General features: G+C 45.5%; 1 long non-coding RNA gene across 1 annotated transcript; it reads right to left on the minus strand.

Moving 5' to 3' along the window:
- Positions 1–360: 360 nt before the first annotated feature.
- LOC139045531 (uncharacterized) lies at positions 361–8,352 on the minus strand. Its single transcript, XR_011504042.1, has 3 exons — positions 7,861–8,352; positions 6,254–6,344; positions 361–1,010 (listed from the first exon to the last, which is right to left on the minus strand). It is a non-coding gene; the product is annotated as an uncharacterized lncRNA (long non-coding RNA).
- Between the last annotated feature and the right edge of the window lie 2,554 nt (positions 8,353–10,906).

Consider the following 10,906-nt stretch of genomic DNA (forward strand, 5'->3'; position numbering starts at 1 on the left):
AGGTACAGAGTGCCAAGCTAAGGAGATCTGGCGTGACCCACATGTCTTTGGGAAGTCAGCTGACCTCTTGTCCTTGAAGGCTTATTCATGTTTGTGCTGACTTCCCTTCTTCCTCCTTGGACTCGAAGAGAGGCTGCTAAGTTAGTGTGCTCAGTTCGATGGCTTATGCAGGTGTTGGTGAGCTACGGGAGCATGCAGGCCTTCTCTCCTCCAGTCCCCAAGAGTTCTGACCCCTCTCAGTTCCCAGGTGCTGCTTCCTTGGCTGAGGTTTTCCAGAACACATAAAGCTCTGCTCGTGGCCTCTGATGTGGGGTTGGTGAGCCGAGGAGTCGAAAGAAAGATTTCTTAGACTCTCAAGATCTGGCAGTAGTGCTCTTTTATTTAGAGAATAGTATAGAATAGCATGGGGACAGGACCCATGGGCAGTCAGAGCTTCTGCTGCCCCAAGTTGAGGGTTAGAGCTAAATTTAAGGCATAGGTATGTGAGTTATCTCTTTACGAGACAAAGAAAAAAAAGTTAAAATGGTACCAGTGCCGGTAGGGTCCGGCCATTGGGCGGTCCCACAACTTTTAGATAAGAATCAAACCGGATTGAGTAAATGGCAGAAGTCACCGCTCAAATATTATCTTCAGCTAAAGACAAAGGAGGATTTTGGGGTGGGGGGTCAGTTACATGAGGTTGCCAGACAGTAAACAACTTAAGTTCTTGCCTTCCCCATTAAGAGTTTCCAGAGATAAGGCCATCCCCCCTTCCTCCTGGCGCAGAGAGGGAGGCATGGAGATTTTCTTCACAAATGCAACTGTCTCTGATCAAAGGGCAAGCAAATTCCACTCCTCGGAGCCTGGTTCTCATCTGCAGTTTTAAAATTAACCAGCCTAAAAATCCTCATCATAAACTGTTTTAAAATTAAGCAGCCTAAAAATCCTCATCAGCCTCCATTTACCCAAAAGTGCCTCGCTCTGGCCCAGTCGGCTGCTTCTTCCTTCTCCATACAGAACCTAAAAGAACGCTGGAGACAGAAAGGAGGTTGAAGACTAATCATTAACTCTGTCAAGGGATCTTCCCAGGGGGAGACGGACTTCCCATTCCCAACAACAACATTCTGGTTACTTTTTTGTTCTGAGAGAATGTTTCTGTCTCTCGTGCCCAAAGGAAACTTAAAATGAAATAGGCTTTATTTAGTTGCCTTTGCGTTCAATTTGCAGCAGTTAGAACTGCAAGAGATTTCACAGCTGAGGAATCTGGGGCCCTGGAGGTTCTGCAGACTAGGCTGTGCACATAGCGGGTGGTGGTGAAGTGTCTGCTGACTTTGGTTGAGTGGCCTGTGGTAAGTCTGGTGGGTGGTCAGTGGCAGAGTGCAGAGCAGAACTTTGAGCTGTAAGCTTGTCTTCCTGGCCTCCTTCCACCAGACCCACCTGATTCACCATTTTGAGGTGAGGCTGGAGGAAGTATGATGGTGATGAAGGCAGCGGACCTGTAGGAACCACTGCAGAAACTGTGCCTAGAGACTAGGAGAAAGCCAGGGAGCCACCCAGACTGAGCCAGTATTGGAAATCAAGGCTTCCAAATAGAGTCACATGCAAGAGCAGGGGAGCCCCACTACAGCCATGAGCCAGAGACCAGGGGCTCTGCAACCAAGGTAAAGCTTGCATGGACTGACATTCTTCCTGCTGTGGCAGGATCCAATGACTGTCCCAAGATTGGCCTTCCCAGAGTCTGAATACCCGTCAGATGTAAAAGGGTATTCCGAGACCAATTTCCAATGTGTGTGGCAGGGGGGTTTCCCCACACCAACAAGCATTCTTGAACACCAGCAGGGCATCTGAGAATTCAACTCAATTCTGACACTATCTACCTGGAGATAGCATCAGATTTCATAGGTTGAGGGCTCAGTCTTACAAGACTGCCCCAAACCACCACTTCATATGTCAATTACAAGCCCAGGTTGTCACCTGTGCTTCTGACCAACTGGCTATAGATCAGAGGTTCTGATGATCCCTCCTTGCATTCAGTTAATTTGTTAGAGCAGCTCACAGAACTCAGAGAAACATTCTACTACTAGGTCACCAGTTTATTATAAAAGGATATAACTCAGGAACAGCCAGATGGAAGAGAGCCGTAGGGCGAGGTATGAGGAAAGGGCACAGAGCCTCCATGCCGTCTCCAAGCATACTACTCTCCCCAAATCTCCAGAAACTCCAAGGGTTCTTATGGAGGCTTCATTATGTAGTCATGATTCATCAAATCATTGGCCATTGGCGATTCCAACCTCCAGCCCTTCCCCACTCCCTGGAGGTGAGGGGGCGGGACTGAAAATTTCAACCCTCTAATCCCATGGCAACCAGTCCTCATCCTTAGGTGCAGTCCTTACAAAAGACATCTTTATCACTCTCATCACTTAGGAAATTCCAAGGGTTTTTAGGAGCTCTGTGCCAGAAATGGAGATGAAGACCAAATATACATTTCTTATAAATCACAATATCACAGATGCCACATCAGACCTGGTACTTTTACCAAGTCCTTCCGACAAGACTCCACAGTATCTTTAAACTTTAAAGGTTGAACTTTGAGATAGTTCAACTGAGAATCCTTCCATAGAATGAACACCACCTGCTGAACACCAAAAGTCCCCTGCAGTGTTTCTCAAAATGTGGTCTGTGGACCACCTGTCTCAGAATTGCCCCAGATGCTTTGTTACAAATGTAAATTCCTAGGCCCCACCCAGACCTACTGAACCAGCAGCCCTGGGAGTGTGGCCAGGAGTCTGCATATGTAATAACATCCTAGACGATTCTTGTTTATGCACACTGACATTTGAGCTCTACTGAGTGATATCGAAACACACACACGTTCTCTGGAAGTGGCCAAATGGTGATGGTAAACTCTGGCCCATATTCATTCCTTTGTTCATTTATTCATTCAAAAAATATTTTTAAAGACTTTTGTTCAAGGCATTACATTAGATACTGTGAAAAGTCTAATTCAGCTAGTTAGTACTGATTTCCACTCAATTCAATAAACAACTAATAGATGCTCAACTAATAGGTGCTCCAGGCAAGGTGTGAGGTGCTACAGATCCAACATAAATATGCAGTTCCTGACCCCTAGGACCTGGGCAGAGAGGGGGACCCTCATAGAAGCGATGTGACAGCATGAGAGGTGCGACTGATGTTATGAATAAAATACATGAGGGCAGAGATGGGTAAACAGTTCTATTAAAGGGCAGAAATGGAGATCCAGAAAGGTTTCAGAGACGAGATGGCATTTGAAGTGGATCTTGAAGAATGAGTAGAATTTTGCCTAGGAGAATGGACAAGGGCAAGACGAGCATTCTGGGCAGAGAGTACAACCAAAGCAAAGGCTCAGAGGCGCAAAGATGCAGGGCATGCTTGGGTCTAATGAGTGGTTTGGGGCGATTGGCCTATGGGGTGCCTGCCAAGAGGAAACCAACTGAAAACGAAGCCAGAAGCAGGCAGGTGCCAGATTGGGAGGAACCATAAATGTTTTTCCAGAGTCTGGACTTGGTCCTGTGAGCCAGGGGTTCCCAAATCTGGCTATGCAGATTCCTGAGCCCTATCCTCTAGCAGTCTGATTGAATCTGGGGTGAAAATGAAGAGTTTGTATTTTCATGAAAGTCTGCAGGCAATGCACAGCCATGGCTGGACCGGCTGCAATGAAGATTGCTAGAAGGACTTTCATTAAAGAAAATTCGTCATCACAGGTGGACTCTGGGCAGGCCTGGGCTAGAATGAGGTGAGCGAGGCACCTAAGGAACAAAATTTAAGGAAGCCTTCCCTCTCAGCGCTTGCATGATCCTGACAGGAATGTCTCCTTAAATTTCACCTCACCGCCTGCACCCTAGTCCCAGCCCTGGCTCAGGGACAATGGAGAGGCTTGACGGGAAGGGTATATATCAGAACAGGCCACAAGGAAAGCCAGTCTGAGTGAAAGAGGATGGAGGCTTCAGGGATGAAGAGCACATCACGGATACCTTTCCAAAGTAGCACCCATAAAACTGGGTGTGACCCAGGGCAGCAGCCCAGGAGGACGCTGAGGTTGTCTGGCTTAGGGACTGGAGCATGGATGGTGGGCACTGACATAATGGATGTGAAGTATATTTGGGGAACTGATGTTCAGTTTGGGCCACACTATTTGAGGTTCTTGTAAGAGATTCTGGGCAGAACTGTATTACCACTTCTCTCTAAAGATGCTTTCAGGTACATCCTATTGGAAGAATCTCAACAAATTTAAGAACTAATTATTAAGCTCCTACTATGTGCAAAGCCTGTGCTAGATTTCTTGGGGGGGCACAAAAAATGAATAAGACACTACCCTAGGTCCCCAGGACTTTATATATGCAAACAAGTAATTCTAGTGTGCATTAGTCTATATTAGATCAATGGTAAAAGTACAGAGATAGTACCCTGGATGCCTAGAAGAAGAATTTGTAAGATTAATTCTGGCAGTGGGGATTGGAGAAGGCTTCAGAGGTAAGATCTGAGCTGGTTCTTGAATGTAGATAGAGAAGAGCAAGCAAAGCAGAGGAAAATTTGAGCAAAAGCACAGAAGAAGGAAGTACACAGAGTATCACAAGACTGCTTTGGAGACCAAGATCCCACGTGCATTTATTAAGCATCCTATGTATGCTCAGAACATTGTTAGTGTGACAGCAATGAGCGCACCTCGTAGGCCTCCAGCCATGGTGAGCTCAATTGACCGAGGGCCCAACTGCCTCACTCTGAAGTCCATTGCCACTCCCAGCCAGTAACTGAGCAGGACAGAGATTCTGAGAGAGGCTCATTCCTAGAGGATACAGACTTGTTTGATGACCAGTTTTGGCTCGAGGACTCCTTGGGGCCATGCCAAACCTTCCCGAGATTGCACAGCTGTCCAGGACACTTCCAGCCATCCTCTCTTCACTCGTCTTCACTCAGGGTCGGATTACATTGGAGCCTGATGACTCTCTCAGCCTTACCAGCAACCTCCCCAGTTTCTTTCACACCAGCTTTTCCAGGGACCCAGACTAACCCAGTTAGGTATTATGAGGAGGGAATCATATCAACGTGGTTCTTTTTCACAGTTATTTGCATATTGAATCATCCTTAAATACCCTAGTAGGGCTATCTATTCAAAGGAACTTGGAAAAGAGATATTTTATTTAAAAAAAAGACACTTCTGAAAAAGGACAAATCACTCTGCACCTTTATGCTTTTGTGTATATCAAGATTACTCAAAGAGAGGTGCGGCTGGAATGAAAACACGTTGGCGGCCCAGCAATAGCCTTTGTGGGAGGTGGCAGCTGAACACAATACTGAACTTCAGACCTCCTGCTGGCTACTCAGTCCAGCCATTGGCTCTGTGCTTTCTCGGGTAGTATACTATGAATGTTTTCTAAGGTTCTCTGAATTTCCAAAGATCACATGGGATAGTGGAAAGAGGCTGTGGATCCAAGCAGGCCTTGGTTCAAATAGCAAATGTGCCGCTTTCTGCATAACCTTGAGCTGGTTCCATAACCTTTCTGAACTTTTCTTCCCTCATCTGCAAAGTGGGGCTAGCACATGGAAGTTGCACAGTTACTGGGAGGATTGGACATAAAGTACAGAGTGCCAGGCACTCTATAATTGGGAGTTCTTGGTCTGTTAGTTTTATCAAAAAGTGGGGTTGAGTTTAGCAGTATAAAATGAAATGAAGCAGTCGAGGTCACACTGAAGAATAATTCTTGCTAAGGATGCAGTGTTCCTCTCTGTCACTGCCAACATGAGGAAACACAGTTCAGAGATCAAAATGAAATTCACCCAACAGCCTAATACTAAGGATTGCACTTTTAAAATTCTTCTTATCTTCGGCTATTAGAGCCAGAACTTCTGCAGATATCAGTGTAGTAACTAATGGCACACAAGCCTCTGCTCCATTCCATCAGAGGAGCCACAGTTTTGATTAAGAGGCCCCAGATGTTTCCACGCCAGTATCCCTTGGCACATAGAATCACACAGCCTCATTTCTCCGATTCCCAGCAGAGGGCAATCCCAGTTGTGTGTGCACTAACATGCAACCCATAAGCCCCTCTGGTGGGTTAAAGATGGCTGCAAATTCCTTGACATTCCTCTCATAAAGAGGTGGGCTCTATTTACCCTCCTGTTGATTCTGAGTTGGCACAATTGTATTAGTCAGGGTTCTTAGAGAAACAGAACCAATAGCATATAGAGAGAGAGAGAGCGACAGAAAGAGATTTATTATAAAGAATTGGCTCACCTGATATGGAAGCTAAGTCTCAATATCTGCCGTCTGCAAGGGGGAGACCCAGGAAAACCAGTAGTGTAAGTTCCATTCTGAATCTGAAGACCTGAGGATCAGGAGCACTGATGGTGTAAGTCCCAGTGTGAGGGCAGGGGAAGATCGAGACCCCAGCTCAAGCAGTTGAGTGCAGAGTGCAAATTCTCCCTTCCTCCACCTCTTTCTTCTATTCAGGTCCTCAGTGGATTGGATGGTACCCACTCACATTAAGAAGAGCAATCTGCTTTATTCAATCTACCAATTCAAATGCTAATCTCATCCAGAAACCCTCATAGACACACCCAGAAATAATGTTTAACCAAACAACTGGGCATCCAATGGCCCAGACAAGTTGATGCACAGTATTAACCATCAGAGTACAGTGTAAGAGCTATGCTAGTTCTGGGACTAGTCTTTAAGCGAACAGGCAGCTCCTTCCTTGCTCTTTTGGAGCTGTCACTAGCCACATAAAAAGTCTGGCTGTCCTGCTGGAGAGACCATGTGGAAAGGCCCTGAGACTACATGGAGAGGGGACAGCCAAACCAATTTTCCAGCCAATGCCGTTCCTGCCAAGGTGCCAGGAATGTAAGAAAAGCCACCTTGGACCCTCCAGATCAGACCAGCTGCAGCTGAATACCCTGAGCAACCCCAGGCAACCCCAAGTGGAGCAGAAGAATCACCCCACTGAGAACTGCCAAATTTCCAACCAAGAAATAGTGAAATATAATAAAATGGTTGTTGTTTCAAGCCACTAAAGTTTGCAGTAGTCTGTTATTCAGGAAAAGAAAACTCTGAAGAAAGAGTCCGCACTTGGAACTCCCTTTGTATGATGCCCACACAACCCTAAGGACTTGAAATGGCTTGGCAATCTGAACAATTTGCTAGACCGAGATTTTGAGTGTCTTCAAATTTATTGCCTGCTCGCTATCTCAGGGCTCAAAGTGTGGGGGGCGGGGAGGAGGGGCGGGGGGGAGCATGCAAAGGAATGCTTCCAGGGTCAGTCTAGAAATTGATTAGTTTCCTTCAACTCTAAACTTCTGTCCTCTTAACCATTGTTTTTACACATGGAAGACTAAGAATTGTAGAGAGAAAGAGAAAGAATGGAGAATAGAAAAGGGAGAAAATGGAAAGAAAAGGAAGCGGAGGTTTTAGATTGCTTGCCATCTGCTCAAAAATGAAGAAATAAAATCATAAACTTCCAAATGAAGAAATGGGCCAGTTCTCACCCACCCTTTGGAAACTCCACCCATTGTTCAACACCAACCACACCTTAGAGGATAAATCAAGACAAACAGCTATTGGCCAGTAGAACTCTTTTATCCTCAGTTTCTATTTGACATCAGTTTCATTTATTCATTGTCAGTCCACAAGCATTTATTGAATAATTGTTATCTGTGGGAGAAACTAAAAAGTATGATATAATCAAAATGTCCTCCTTCACCCCTTTGCAACTCAAAATAAGATGATATCTCTTTTCATAATCAAATCAATAAAATTCAGCACTCCCATTCCAAGAGCAAGAAATCTATTCTCCTCTCCTGGGGTTTCCTGTCTGTGATACATTCAGGAAGCCCATGGGTGCTTACCTAAATCACTTCAAAGAAAATCCCTTTGTCTGCCAGAAGAAACCATTCTCTACCACCATTGTTGCAGTTGTGGTTTCACTGTAGAACAGTTGAAAACAGGGAGTCCATCAAATTCTTCAGCCAAAAGAACTGCAACAGTAGCTGAGGTCCAAGGCAGAAAGAGTTGAGATTGAGATTGTGGCCACCTTGCCACCAAAGCCAGCAGTCCAGTACCAGCCCTATGTCTTAGGGAATCACCATTGAGTCCGAGGTTCACTGCACAGTTGGCAGTAGTTTCTGAGAGTGCAAGGAGGATGAGAGCACTCCTCTCTCGCAGTGCGTCGTCAACGTCCAGTGCCTCAGACACCAGTATTACAGATCTTCACGGAAATGTCCACATACCAAAAATCCTCCCCTGCTGAGGAATGCCATGGAGCTTGTGTGATCAGGTCAGTAGATGTTCCAGAGTAGCCACAAAAGACACCCAAAGTCAGGCTTCTTCCATGAGCAATCAGATTAGGTTCCCAGAGAGGAGAGGAAGTCCCTGACTTCCTGGTCCAAGCCTGCTGCATTTCCTGTCCCAGTATTAACCACTTGTCATCCCTCATGGCCTCAACAGAGAGTGAAAAATCGTCTAACAACACATTCCCATTGTCCCTGGTGACTTCCTTACAATGAGACATACTACCCCTCCTTTGGAGAGGGTATACACATACAAAAACTTTGGTAACAGTAGAGGAGATTAATATATCAAATCATAGAACTTTAGAACTAGAAAAGACTCCAAAAACCCTATAGTTCAACCTCCCCATTATCCCAGCAAGGAAAGAGGCTCAGAAGCTTCGCCAGTCTGCGCAAAGCCAGGCACAGCATTTGACAGTTGAGTCCAAGTCCTCAACCCAAGCTCCTCCTCCAGATTTTCACATAACTGCGTTTCTTGGCCACTAAACTAAACTGAAAGATACTTAAATAATTTGGGTGCTTTGCTTTTTTTTCTTTGCCTAAGGAAAACAGAAACATTCCTCGTTAAGCCAAGGCAGGGTCTGACAGAGCTTGGCAGCTGGAAGTGTCTTTCTAAATCTGGAAACACCACATCTCCTTTGAAAAGTGGGAGCAACAATTTGTGAGTCTTAAATGTGAAGACGTGTATTTCTTTGTGAGAAAAAAATAACTGCAATGAAACTGCTGAAGACAAATATTGGGCAAGGCAGTCGGCAAAGCAAGAGATACTGAATTTGTCAGAACATTCAGTTTATTCGTGTGCCAAAAAAAAGGGAAAAAATACCAGCAAATTATTTTCCATTTGCAAATATGTTCTGTGAATTTTCCCAGAAGATGAATGTGTAGACAGGAACTCATGAGTTACAAGAATCAAATGCCCAAGTATTTGATAAAGAGGACAAGCTGAAACAGAGCTTAAGAGGAAAAAAATATCCTTCTTCACTCTATAACAAAATCTTCCCAACATCACCATCCAGGGTCATTGATGGGATCAATCCCACCCGAGATCACTGACTGAGGAGAGATCTCAGTTTAAAACACACACTCCACTTATTTACATATTTGAATGACATGAAGATAATGGCAATAATGTCTTCATGCTCAAGTTTTGGAGTCTTAGTGTTCATTTTTGCTTTAACACCAGATTTCCAGTCTGGATAGCTGGATAGTATAGTCAACCACATGGGGAAACTTGGAGAAAGGCTAATGAATTCCAATTTTGACCTTGCTTTCAAGTGTCAATGGGACCAAAATTCTTCTAATCAGTGGGTGAAATTATCTCATTTACTCGTATGGAATTTGGTGCACACCTTGCCAGACACTTTGTTTTTTGTTCTTTAGCTGAGTCCCTTAGCATTTTGCTGTTCTTCCTCCCTTTTTTCTTACCTTACTGCTGTGTCTTGAGAGATATTGTGCCCCTGTGGATGAATGATTGACTCCTCTACTGGAATACACAGGTCTGGTCCGGCAGAATACCCATTGTATTCTTATTTTGAATCACTCAGTTTCAATTGTCCACCACTGCACATTTCTTGCATTTGTTTTCTTTTTTCTTACTCCCTTCCTCCTGACACAGCTCAAGAAACAGCTGCACATCTATGATTAACTAAAGTGGAGTAGAACTGATTATTAAGGGAGAAAATTCTAGAATTAAGTCCGTTCACTAGAAGTGGGGATGTGAGGGCAGGTATATATACAAGGGGTCTAGATCCAGAGCCAGATGTCGGAAGCTCAGTCTGCAGCAGAGCAGGGGTGTGACAAACGGGGTGGGCCAGATGGACATTGGCACTGTGGGATGTAACACGTATTGAGGGTGGTATGGGGAGATGATGGCATTGCTCCTAACAAGGAAGAATCAGAGGCTTGTCCTGCAGATGACAGGCAGAGTCCAAGGCAGTTCTGAGGCACAGAGGAGATGGAGGCAAGCATCTGGTTACCAGAGCTAGGCTCAGGCAGCAAGTTGACCAGCAGCCAGGGTGAGCCTGAGGCCCCCTGGAGCTTCTTCGGCAGATCTGCCTCAAGTCCAGGAACTGCGGTGGGGTGGGCAGCAGGAAAGAGAGGTGTGTGGAGGTTGGGGGGAGAACTGTGGCATCGGAGGAGGGGTCGCCAGTAGAGCTCGACACCTCCCAATGGGACTGTGACAAGTCCCCTTGAGGTCAAGGACTGTTCTGCTCTTCTGGCCTCCAATTTCACTGTGGGTGCCTAATAAGTGCAAATGCAGTTGGGTTGAATTAAAGGGCTACCTTCAGTTAATTATTCAGAACCCTATCGTAACAGATAGCTTTATGGATTTAATGTACTGCAAGGGCATAGATGGCCTCCAGAAAAGGAACAGTTTCCTATAGTAAAAGCTTGACTACGCAGATGACAGTGATTGACAGATATATCCTCACAGGCCCTGAGAAAGGACACTGCTGACTACACGGATGGAGACTCAGCAGCCTTCCAGCCTTCAGAGGGGCTTCTCTGGCCCTCAGTGCCCTGATGCCCATGACAAGACACCACCAGATTATCTGAGAAGCCCATCAGGGTCTTCAGAAGCTCCCTTTCCATCCTCATGGGAGGG

Source organism: Equus asinus, chromosome 6 (genome assembly GCF_041296235.1).
Source record: "Equus asinus isolate D_3611 breed Donkey chromosome 6, EquAss-T2T_v2, whole genome shotgun sequence".
In the NCBI taxonomy this organism is placed as follows: Eukaryota; Metazoa; Chordata; class Mammalia; order Perissodactyla; family Equidae; genus Equus; species Equus asinus.